The following is a 13,706-nucleotide window of genomic DNA, read 5'->3' as shown; positions in this document are numbered from 1 at the left end:
ATGGGGCATCTTACCTATTTGTACCTGTACATTTGATGTAGCCCCTGTTCTATAAGGTCTTTCCAAATCTGTGCATCCTTATTATGATGCATCTTACCTATTTGTATCTGTACATTTATTGTAGCCCCTTTTCCATGAGGTCTTTTCTAATCTGTGCATCCTTATCATGATGCATCTTACCTATTTGTATCTGTACATTTGATGTAGCCCCTGTTCCATGAGGTCTTTCCCAATCTGTGCATCCTTCCTATGGGGCATCTTACCTATTTGTACCTGTACATTTGATGTAGCCCCTGTTCTATAAGGTCTTTCCAAATCTGTGCATCCTTATTATGATGCATCTTACCTATTTGTATCTGTACATTTATTGTAGCCCCTTTTCCATGAGGTCTTTTCTAATCTGTGCATCCTTATTATGGCGCATCTTACCTATTTGTACCTGCACATTAGATGTAGCCCCTGTTCCATGAGGTCTTTCCCAATCTGTGCATCCTTCCTATGGGGCATCTTACCTATTTGTACCTGCAGATTTCATGTAGCCCTGTTCCATGAGGTCTTTCCCAATCAGTGCATCCTTCCTATGGCACATCTTACCTATTTTTGCCTGTACATTTGATGTAGCCCCTCTTCCATGAGGTCTTTCCCAATCTGTGCATCCTTCCTATGGGGCATCTTACCTATTTGTACCTGCAGATTTGATGTAGCCCCTGTTCCATGAGGTCTTTCCCAATCTGTGCATCCTTTCTATGGCGCATCTTTCCTATGTGTACCTGTACATTTGATGTAGCCCCTGTTCCATGAGGTCTTTCCCAATCTGTGCATCCTTATTATGTCACATCTTACCTATTTGTACCTGTACATTTGATGTAGCCCCTGTTCCAGGAGGTCTTTCCCAATCTGTGCATCCTTCCTATGGCGCATCTTACCTATTTGTACCTGCACATTTGATGTAGCCCCTGTTCCATGAGGTCTTTCCCCATCTGTGCATCCTTCCTATGGGGCTCCTTACCTATTTGTACCTGTACATTTGATGTAGCCCCTGTTCCATGTGGTCTTTCCCAATCTGTGCATGCTTCCTATGGGGCATCTTACCTATTTGTACCTGTACATTTGATGTAGCCCCTGTTCCATGAGGTCTTTCCCAATCTGTGCATCCTTATTATGATGCATCTTACCTATTTGTATCTGTACATTTGATGTAGCCCCTGTTCCATGAGGCCTTTCCCAATCTGTGCATCCTTATTATGGGGCATATTACCTATTTGTACCTGCACATTTGATGTAGCCTCTGTTCCATGAGGTCTTTCCCAATCTGTGCATCCTTCATATGCAGCATCTTACCTATTTGTACCTGCAGATTTGATGTAGACCCTGTTCCATGAGGTCTTTCCCAATCTGTGCATCCTTCCTATGGCGCATCTTACCTATTTGTACCTGTACATTTGATGTAGCCCCTGTTCCATGAGGTCTTTCCCAATCTGTGCATCCTTATTATGTCACATCTTACCTATTTGTACCTGCACATTTGATGTAGCCCCTGTTCCATGAGGTCTTTCCCAATCTGTGCATCCTTCCTATGGCACATCTTACCTATTTGTACCTGCACATTTGATGTAGCCCCTGTTCCATGAGGTCTTTCCCAATCTGTGCATCCTTCCTATGGGGCATCTTACCTATTTGTACCTGCAGATTTGATGTAGCCCCTGTTCCATGAGGTCTTTCTCAATCTGTGCATCCTTCCTATGGGGCACCTTACCTATTTGTACCTGTACATTTGATGTAGCCCCTGTTCCATGAGGTCTTTCCCAATCTGTGCATCCTTCCTATGAGGCATCTTAACTATTTGTACCTATACATTTGATGTAGCCCTGTTCCATGAGGTCTTTCCCAATCTGTGCATCCTTATTATGATGCATCTTACCTATTTGTGTCTGTACATTTGATGTAGCCCCTGTTCCATGAGGGCTTTCCCAATCTGTGCATCCTTATTATGGCGCATCTTACCTATTTGTACCTGCACATTTGATGTAGCCCCTGTTCCATGAGGTCTTTCCCAATCTGTGCATCCTTCCTATGGGGCATCTTACCAATTTGTATCTGCAGATTTGATGTAGCCCCTGTTCCATGAGGTCTTTCCCAATCTGTGCATCCTTCCTATGGCGCATCTTACCTATTTGTACCTGTACATTTGATGTAGCCCCTGTTCCATGAGGTCTTTCCCAATCTGTGTATCCATATTATGTCACATCTTACCTATTTGTACCTGTACATTTGATGTAGCCCCTGTTCCATAAGGTCTTTCCCAATCTGTGCATCCTTCCTATGGCACATCTTACCTATTTGTACCTGCACATTTGATGTAGCCCCTGTTCCATGAGTTCTTTCCCAATCTGTGCATCCTACCTATGGGGCATCTTACCTATTTGTACCTGCAGATTTGATGTAGCCCCTGTTCCATGAGGCCTTTCCCAATCTGTGCATCCTTCCTATAGGGCACCTTACCTATTTGTACCTGTACATTTGATGTAGCCCCTGTTCCATGAGGTCTTTCCCAATCTGTGCATCCGTATTATGATGCATCTTACCTATTTGTATCTGTACATTTGATGTAGCCCCTGTTCCATGAGAGCTTTCCCAATCTGCGCATCCTTATTATGGCGCATCTTACCTATTTGTACCTGCACATTTGATGTAGCCCCTGTTCCATGAGGTCTTTCCCAATCTGTGCATCCTTCCTATGGGGCATTTTACCAATTTGTACCTGCAGATTTGATGTAGCCCCTGTTCCATGAGGTCTTTCCCAATCTGTGCATCCTTCCTATGGCGCATCTTACCTATTTGTACCTGTACATTTGATGTAGCCCCTGTTCCATGAGGTCTTTCCCAATCTGTGCATCCTTAGTATGTCACATCTTACCTATTTGTGCCTGTACATTTGATCTAGCCCCTGTTCCATGAGGTCTTTCCCAATCTGTGCATCCTTCCTATGGCGCATCTTACCTATTTGTACCTGTACATTTGATCTAGCCCCTGTTCCATGAGGGCTTTCCCAATCTGTGCATCCTTCCTATGGGGCATTTTACCTATTTGTACCTGCACATTTTATGTAGCCCCTGTTCCATGAGGTCTTTCCCAATCTGCGCATCCTTCCTATGGGGCATTTTACCTATTTGTACCTGTAAATTTGATGTAGCCCCTGTTCCATGACGGCTTTCCCAATCTGTGCATCCTTATTATGGCGCATCTTACCTATGTGTACCTGCACTTTTGACGTATCCCCTGTTCCATGAGGTCTTTCCCAATCTGTGCATCCTTCCTATGGGGCATCTTACCTATTTGTAAATGCAGATTTGATGTAGCCCCTGTTCCATGAGATCTTTCCCAATCTGTGCATCCTTCCTATGGCGCATCTCACCTATTTGTACCTGTACATTTGATGTAGCCGTTCCATGAGGTCTTTCCCAATCTGTGCATCCTTAGTATGTCACATCTCACCTATTTGTACCTGTACATTTGATGTAGCCCTTGTTCCATGAGGGCTTTCCCAATCTGTGCATCCTTATTATGGCGCATCTTACCTATTTGTACCTGCACATTTGATGTAGCCCCTGTTCCATGACGGTGTTCCCAATATGTGCATCCTTATTATGGCGTATCTTACCTATGTGTACCTGCACATTTGATGCAGCCCCTGTTCCATGAGGTCTTTCCCAATCTGTGCATCCTTCATATGGGGCATCTTACCAATTTGTACCTGTACATTTGATGTAGCCCCTGTTCCATGAGGTCTTTCCCAATCTGTGCATCCTTATTATGATGCATCTTACCTATGTGTACCTGCACATTTGACGTAGCCCCTGTTCCATGAGGTCTTTCCCAATCTGTGCATCCTTCCTATGGGGAATCTTACCTATTTGTACCTGCAGATTTCATGTAGCCCTGTTCCATGAGGTCTTTCCCAATCAGTGCATCCTTCCTATGGCGCATCTTACCTATTTGTGCCTGTACGTTTGATGTAGCCCCTCTTCCATGAGGTCTTTCCCAATCTGTGCATCCTTCCTATGGGGCATCTTACCTATTTGTACCTGCAGATTTGATGTAGCCCCTGTTCCATGAGGTCTTTCCCAATCTGTGCATCCTTCCTATGGGGCACCTTACCTATATCTACCTGTACATTTGATGTAGCCCCTGTTCCATGTGGTCTTTCCCAATCTGTGCATCCTTCCTATGGGGCATCTTACCTATTTGTACCTGTACATTTGATGTAGCCCCTGTTCCATGAGGTCTTTCCCAATCTGTGCATCCTTATTATGATGCATCTTACCTATTTGTATCTGTACATTTGATGTAGCCCCTGTTCCATGAGGTCTTCCCCAATCTGTGCATCCTTATTATGGTGCATATTACCTATTTGTACCTGTACATTTGATGTAGCCCCTGTTCCATGAGGTCTTTCCCAATCTGTGCATCCTTCATATGGGGCATCTTACCTATTTGTACCTGCAGATTTGATGTAGACCCTGTTCCATGAGGTCTTTCCCAATCTGTGCATCCTTCCTATGGCGTATCTTACCTATTTGTACCTGTACATTTGATGTAGCCCCTGATCCATGAGGTCTTTCCCAATCTGTGCATCCTTATTATGTCACATCTTACCAATTTGTACCTGTACATTTGATGTAGCCCGTGTTCCATGAGGTCTTTCCCAATCTGTGCATCCTTCCTATGGCACATCTTACCTATTTGTACCTGCACATTTGATGTAGCCCCTGTTCCATGAGGTCTTTCCCAATCTGTGCATCCTTCCTATGGGGCATCTTACCTATTTGTACCTGCAGATTTGATGTAGCCCCTGTTCCATGAGGACTTTCCCAATCTGTGCATCCTTCCTATGAGGCATCTTAACTATTTGTATCTGTACATTTGATGTAGCCCCTGTTCCATGAGAGCTTTCCCAATCTGTGCATCCTTATTATGGCGCATCTTACCTATTTGTACCTGCACATTTGATGTAGCCCCTGTTCCATGAGGTCTTTCCCAATCTATGCATCCTTCCTATGGGGCATCTTACCAATTTGTACTTGCAGATTTGATGTAGCCCCTGTTCCATGAGGTCTTTCCCAATCTGTGCATCCTTCCTATGGCGCATCTTACCTATTTGTACCTGTACATTTGATGTAGCCCCTGTTCCATGAGGTCTTTCCCAATCTGTGCATCCTTAGTATGTCACATCTTACCTATTTGTACCTGTACATTTGATGTAGCCCCTGTTCCATGAGGTCTTTCCCAATCTGTGCATCCTTCCTATGGCGCATCTTACCTATTTGTACCTGTACATTTGATGTAGCTCCTGTTCCATGAGGTCTTTCCCAATCTGTGCATCCTTCCTATGGGGCATTTTACCTATTTGTACCTGCACATTTTATGTAGCCCTGTTCCATGAGGTCTTTCCCAATCTGCGCATCCTTCCTATGGGGCATTTTACCTATTTGTACCTGTACATTTTATGTAGCCCCTGTTCCATGAGGTCTTTCCCAATCTGTGCATCCTTCCTATGAGGCATCTTAACTATTTGTATCTGTACATTTGATGTAGCCCCTGTTCCATGAGAGCTTTCCCAATCTGTGCATCCTTATTATGGCGCATCTTACCTATTTGTACCTGCACATTTGATGTAGTCCCTGTTCCATGAGGTCTTTCCCAATCTGTGCATCCTTCCTATGGGGCATCTTACCAATTTGTACTTGCAGATTTGATGTAGCCCCTGTTCCATGAGGTCTTTCCCAATCTGTGCATCCTTCCTATGGCGCATCTTACCTATTTGTACCTGTACATTTGATGTAGCCCCTGTTCCATGAGGTCTTTCCCAATCTGTGCATCCTTAGTATGTCACATCTTACCTATTTGTACCTGTACATTTGATGTAGCCCCTGTTCCATGAGGTCTTTCCCAATCTGCGCATCCTTCCTATGGGGCATTTTACCTATTTGTACCTGTAAATTTGATATAGCCCCTGTTCCATGACGGCTTTCCCAATCTGTGTATCCTTATTATGGCGCATCTTACCTATGTGTACCTGCACATTTGACGTAGCCCCTGTTCCATTAGGTCTTTCCCAATCTGTGCAGCCTTCCTATGGCGCATCTCACCTATTTGTACCTGTACATTTGATGTAGCCGTTCCATGAGGTCTTTCCCAATCTGTGCATCCTTAGTATGTCACATCTCACCTATTTGTACCTGTACATTTGATGTAGCCCTTGTTCCATGAGGGCTTTCCCAATCTGTGCATCCTTATTATGGCGCATCTTACCTATTTGTACCTGCACATTTGATGTGGCCCCTGTTCCATGAGGTGTTTCCCAATCTGTGCATCCTTCCTATGGCGCATCTTTCCTATGTGTACCTGTACATTTGATGTAGCCCCTGTTGCATGAGGTCTTTCCCAATCTGTGCATCCTTATTATGTCACATCTTACCTATTTGTACCTGTACATTTGATGTAGCCCCTGTTCCATGAGGTCTTTCCCAATCTGTGCATACTTCCTATGGCGCATCTTACCTATTTGTACCTCCACATTTGATGTAGCCCCTGTTCCATGAGGTATTTCCCCATCTGTGCATCCTTCCTATGGGACTCCTTACCTATTTGTACCTCTACATTTGATGTAGCCCCTGTTCCATGAGGTCTTTCCCAATCTGTGCATCCTTCCTATGGGGCACCTTACCTATATCTACCTGTACATTTGATGTAGCCCCTGTTCCATGTGGTCTTTCCCAATCTGTGCATCCTTCCTATGTGTCATCTTACCTATTTGTACCTGTACATTTGATGTAGCCCCTGTTCTATGATGTCTTTCCTAATCTGTGCATCCTTATTATGATGCATCTTACCTATTTGTATCTGTACATTTGATGTAGCCCCTGTTCCATGAGGTCTTTCCCAATCTGTGCATCCTTCCTATGGGGCATCTTACCTATTTGTACCTGTACATTTGATGTAGCCCCTGTTCTATAAGGTCTTTCCAAATCTGTGCATTCTTATTATGATGCATCTTACCTATTTGTATCTGTACATTTATTGTAGCCCCTTTTCCATGAGGTCTTTTCTAATCTGTGCATCCTTATCATGATGCATCTTACCTATTTGTATCTGTACATTTGATGTAGCCCCTGTTCCATGAGGTCTTTCCCAATCTGTGCATCCTTCCTATGGGGCATCTTACCTATTTGTACCTGTACATTTGATGTAGCCCCTGTTCTATAAGGTCTTTCCAAATCTGTGCATCCTTATTATGATGCATTTTACCTATTTGTATCTGTACATTTATTGTAGCCCCTTTTCCATGAGGTCTTTTCTAATCTGTGCATCCTCATTATGGCGCATCTTACCTATTTGTACCTGCACATTAGATGTAGCCCCTGTTCCATGAGGTCTTTCCCAATCTGTGCATCCTTCCTATGGGGCATCTTACCTATTTGTACCTGCAGATTTCATGTAGCCCTGTTCCATGAGGTCTTTCCCAATCAGTGCATCCTTCCTATGGCGCATCTTACCTATTTTTGCCTGTACATTTGATGTAGCCCCTCTTCCATGAGGTCTTTCCCAATCTGTGCATCCTTCCTATGGGGCATCTTACCTATTTGTACCTGCAGATTTGATGTAGCCCCTGTTCAATGAGGTCTTTCCCAATCTGTGCATCCTTCCTATGGCGCATCTTTCCTATGTGTACCTGTACATTTGATGTAGCCCCTGTTCCATGAGGTCTTTCCCAATCTGTGCATCCTTATTATGTCACATCTTACCTATTTGTACCTGTACATTTGATGTAGCCCCTGTTCCATGAGGTCTTTCCCAATCTGTGCATCCTTCCTATGGCGCATCTTACCTATTTGTACCTGCACATTTGATGTAGCCCCTGTTCCATGAGGTCTTTCCCCATCTGTGCATCCTTCCTATGGGGCTCCTTACCTATTTGTACCTGTACATTTGATGTAGCCCCTGTTCCATGTGGTCTTTCCCAATCTGTGCATGCTTCCTATGGGGCATCTTACCTATTTGTACCTGTACATTTGATGTAGCCCCTGTTCCATGAGGTCTTTCCCAATCTGTGCATCCTTATTATGATGCATCTCACCTATTTGTATCTGTACATTTGATGTAGCCCCTGTTCCATGAGGCCTTTCCCAATCTGTGCATCCTTATTATGGCGCATATTACCTATTTGTACCTGCACATTTGATGTAGCCCCTGTTCCATGAGGTCTTTCCCAATCTGTGCATCCTTCATATGGGGCATCTTACCTATTTGTACCTGCAGATTTGATGTAGACCCTGTTCCATGAGGTCTTTCCCAATCTGCGCATCCTTCCTATGGGGCATTTTACCTATTTGTACCTGTACATTTTATGTAGCCCCTGTTCCATGAGGTCTTTCCCAATCTGTGCATCCTTATTATGTCACATCTTACCTATTTGTACCTGCACATTTGATGTAGCCCCTGTTCCATGAGGTCTTTCCCAATCTGTGCATCCTTCCTATGGCACATCTTACCTATTTGTACCTGTACATTTGATGTAGCCCCTGTTCCATGAGGTCTTTCCCAATCTGTGCATCCATATTATGTCACATCTTACCTATTTGTACCTGTGCATTTGATGTAGCCCCTGTTCCATGAGGTCTTTCCCAATCTGTGCATCCTTCCTATGGTGCATCTTACCTATTTGTACCTGCACATTTGATGTAGCCCCTGTTCCATGAGATCTTTCCCAATCTGTGCATCCTTCCTATGGGGCATCTTACCTATTTGTACCTGCAGATTTGATGTAGCCCCTGTTCCATGAGGTCTTTCCCAATCTGTGCATCCTTCCTATGGGGCACCTTACCTATTTGTACCTGTACATTTGATGTAGCCCCTGTTCCATGAGGTCTTTCCCAATCTGTGCATCCTTCCTATGAGGCATCTTAACTATTTGTACCTATACATTTGATGTAGCCCCTGTTCCATGAGGTCTTTCCCAATCTGTGCATCCTTATTATGATGCATCTTACCTATTTGTATCTGTACATTTGATGTAGCCCCTGTTCCATGAGGGCTTTCCCAATCTGTGCATCCTTATTATGGCGCATCTTACCTATTTGTAGCTGCACATTTGATGTAGCCCCTGTTCTATGAGGTCTTTCCCAATCTGTGCATCCTTCATATGGGGCATCTTACCTATTTGTACCTGCAGATTTGATGCAGCCCATGTTCCATGAGGTCTTTCCCAATCTGTGCATCCTTCATATGGGGCATCTTACCAATTTGTACCTGTACATTTGATGTAGCCCCTGTTCCATGAGGTCTTTCCCAATCTGTGCATCCTTATTATGATGCATCTTACCTATGTGTACCTGCACATTTGACGTAGCCCCTGTTCCATGAGGTCTTTCCCAATCTGTGCATCCTTCCTATGGGGAATCTTACCTATTTGTACCTGCAGATTTCATGTAGCCCTGTTCCATGAGGTCTTTCCCAATCAGTGCATCCTTCCTATGGCGCATCTTACCTATTTGTGCCTGTACATTTGATGTAGCCCCTCTTCCATGAGGTCTTTCCCAATCTGTGCATCCTTCCTATGGGGCATCTTACCTATTTGTACCTGCAGATTTGATGTAGCCCCTGTTCCATGAGGTCTTTCCCAATCTGTGCATCCTTCCTATGGGGCACCTTACCTATATCTACCTGTACATTTGATGTAGCCCCTGCTCCATGTGGTCTTTCCCAATCTGTGCATCCTTCCTATGGGGCATCTTACCTATTTGTACCTGTACATTTGATGTAGCCCCTGTTCCATGAGGTCTTTCCCAATCTGTGCATCCTTATTATGTTGCATCTTACCTATTTGTATCTGTACATTTGATGTAGCCCCTGTTCCATGAGGTCTTCCCCAATCTGTGCATCCTTATTATGGTGCATATTACCTATTTGTACCTGTACATTTGATGTAGCCCCTGTTCCATGAGGTCTTTCCCAATCTGTGCATCCTTCATATGGGGCATCTTACCTATTTGTACCTGCAGATTTGATGTAGACCCTGTTCCATGAGGTCTTTCCCAATCTGTGCATCCTTCCTATGGCGCATCTTACCTATTTGTACCTGTACATTTGATGTAGCCCCTGTTCCATGAGGTCTTTCCCAATCTGTGCATCCTTATTATGTCACATCTTACCAATTTGTACCTGTACATTTGATGTAGCCCGTGTTCCATGAGGTCTTTCCCAATCTGTGCATCCTTCCTATGGCACATCTTACCTATTTGTACCTGCACATTTGATGTAGCCCCTGTTCCATGAGGTCTTTCCCAATCTGTGCATCCTTCCTATGGGGCATCTTACCTATTTGTACCTGCAGATTTGATGTAGCCCCTGTTCCATGAGGTCTTTCCCAATCTGTGCATCCTTCCTATGAGGCATCTTAACTATTTGTATCTGTACATTTGATGTAGCCCCTGTTCCATGAGAGCTTTCCCAATCTGTGCATCCTTATTATGGCGCATCTTACCTATTTGTACCTGCAAATTTGATGTAGCCCCTGTTCCATGAGGTCTTTCCCAATCTGTGCATCCTTCCTATGGGGCATCTTACCAATTTGTACTTGCAGATTTGATGTAGCCCCTGTTCCATGAGGTCTTTCCCAATCTGTGCATCCTTCCTATGGCGCATCTTACCTATTTGTACCTGTACATTTGATGTAGCCCCTGTTCCATGAGGTCTTTCCCAATCTGTGCATCCTTAGTATGTCACATCTTACCTATTTGTACCTGTACATTTGATGTAGCCCCTGTTCCATGAGGTCTTTCCCAATCTGTGCATCCTTCCTATGGCGCATCTTACCTATTTGTACCTGTACATTTGATGTAGCCCCTGTTCCATGAGGTCTTTCCCAATCTGTGCATCCTTCCTATGGGGCATTTTACCTATTTGTACCTGCACATTTTATGTAGCCCCTGTTCCATGAGGTCTTTCCCAATCTGCGCATCCTTCCTATGGGGCATTTTACCTATTTGTACCTGTACATTTTATGTAGCCCCTGTTCCATGAGGTCTTTCCCAATCTGTGCATCCTTCCTATGAGGCATTTTAACTATTTGTATCTGTACATTTGATGTAGCCCCTGTTCCATGAGAGCTTTCCCAATCTGTGCATCCTTATTATGGCGCATCTTACCTATTTGTACCTGCACATTTGATGTAGTCCCTGTTCCATGAGGTCTTTCCCAATCTGTGCATCCTTCCTATGGGGCATCTTACCAATTTGTACTTGCAGATTTGATGTAGCCCCTGTTCCATGAGGTCTTTCCCAATCTGTGCATCCTTCCTATGGCGCATCTTACCTATTTGTACCTGTACATTTGATGTAGCCCCTGTTCCATGAGGTCTTTCCCAATCTGTGCATCCTTAGTATGTCACATCTTACCTATTTGTACCTGTACATTTGATGTAGCCCCTGTTCCATGAGGTCTTTCCCAATCTGCGCATCCTTCCTATGGGGCATTTTACCTATTTGTACCTGTAAATTTGATGTAGCCCCTGTTCCATGACGGCTTTCCCAATCTGTGTATCCTTATTATGGCGCATCTTACCTATGTGTACCTGCACATTTGACGTAGCCCCTGTTCCATTAGGTCTTTCCCAATCTGTGCAGCCTTCCTATGGCGCATCTCACCTATTTGTACCTGTACATTTGATGTAGCCGTTCCATGAGGTCTTTCCCAATCTGTGCATCCTTAGTATGTCACATCTCACCTATTTGTACCTGTACATTTGATGTAGCCCTTGTTCCATGAGGGCTTTCCCAATCTGTGCATCCTTATTATGGCGCATCTTACCTATTTGTACCTGCACATTTGATGTAGCCCCTGTTCCATGAGGTGTTTCCCAATCTGTGCATCCTTCCTATGGCGCATCTTTCCTATGTGTACCTGTACATTTGATGTAGCCCCTGTTGCATGAGGTCTTTCCCAATCTGTGCATCCTTATTATGTCACATCTTACCTATTTGTACCTGTACATTTGATGTAGCCCCTGTTCCATGAGGTCTTTCCCAATCTGTGCATACTTCCTATGGCGCATCTTACCTATTTGTACCTCCACATTTGATGTCGCCCCTGTTCCATGAGGTATTTCCCCATCTGTGCATCCTTCCTATGGGGCTCCTTACCTATTTGTACCTCTACATTTGATGTAGCCCCTGTTCCATGAGGTCTTTCCCAATCTGTGCATCCGTCCTATGGGTCATCTTACCTATTTGTACCTGTAAATTTGATGTAGCCCCTGTTCCATGACGGCTTTCCCAATATGTGCATCCTTGTTATGGCGCATCTTACCTATGTGTACCTGCACATTTGACGTAGCCCCTGTTCCATGTGGTCTTTCCCAATCTGTGCATCCTTCCTATGGGGCATCTTACCTATTTGTACCTGTACATTTGATGTAGCCCCTGTTCCATGAGGTCTTTCCAAATCTGTGCATCCTTATTATGATGCATCTTACCTATTTGTATCTGTACATGTGATGTAGCCCCTGTTCCATGAGGGCTTTCCCAATCTGTGCATCCTTATTATGGCGCATCTTACCTATTTGTACCTGCACATTTGATGTAGCCCCTGTTCCATGAGGTCTTTCCCAATCTGTGCATCCTTCCTATGGCGCATCTCACCTATTTGTACCTGTACATTTGATGTAGCCGTTCCATGAGGTCTTTCCCAATCTGTGCATCCTTAGTATGTCACATCTCACCTATTTGTACCTGTACATTTGATGTAGCCCTTGTTCCATGAGGGCTTCTCCAATCTGTGCATCCTTATTATGGCGCATCTTACCTATTTGTACCTGCACATTTGATTTAGCACCTGTTCCATGGCGGTGTTCCCAATCTGTGCATCCTTATTATGGCGTATCTTACCTATTTGTACCTGCACATTTGATGCAGCCCCTGTTCCATGAGGTCTTTCCCAATCTGTACATCCTTCCTATTGGGGCATCTTACCTATTTGTACCTGCAGATTTGATGTAGCCCCTGTTCCATGAGGTCTTTCCCAATCTGTGCATCCTTCCTATGGGGCACCTTACCTATATCTACCTGTACATTTGATGTAGCCCCTGTTCCATGTGGTCTTTCCCAATCTGTGCATCCTTCCTATGGGGCATCTTACCTATTTGTACCTGTACATTTGATGTAGCCCCTGTTCCATGAGGTCTTTCCCAATCTGTGCATCCTTATTATGATGCATCTTACCTATTTGTATCTGTACATGTGATGTAGCCCCTGTTCCATGAGGTCTTTCCCAATCTGTGCATCCTTATTATGGCGCATCTTACCTATTTGTACCTGCACATTTGATGTAGCCCCTGTTATATGAGGTCTTTCCCAATCTGTGCATCCTTCATATGGGGCATCTTACCTATTTGTACCTGCAGATTTTAAGTAGACCCTGTTCCATGAGGTCTTTCCCAATCTGTGCATCCTTCCTATGGCACATCTTACCTATTTGTACCTGTACATTTGATTTAGCCCCTGTTCCATGAGGTCTTTCCCAATCTGTGCATCCATATTATGTCACATCTTACCTATTTGTACCTGTGCATTTGATGTAGCCCCTGTTCCATGAGGTCTTTCCCAATCTGTGCATCCTTCCTATGGCGCATCTTACCTATTTGTACCTGC

The sequence above is a fragment of the Ambystoma mexicanum genome, chromosome 12, assembly GCF_040938575.1.
Source record: "Ambystoma mexicanum isolate Mex_15411 chromosome 12, UKY_AmexF1_1, whole genome shotgun sequence".
In the NCBI taxonomy this organism is placed as follows: domain Eukaryota; kingdom Metazoa; phylum Chordata; class Amphibia; order Caudata; family Ambystomatidae; genus Ambystoma; species Ambystoma mexicanum.
The sequence above is the reverse complement of the archived record's forward strand: the minus strand, read 5'-3'. Positions refer to the sequence as shown.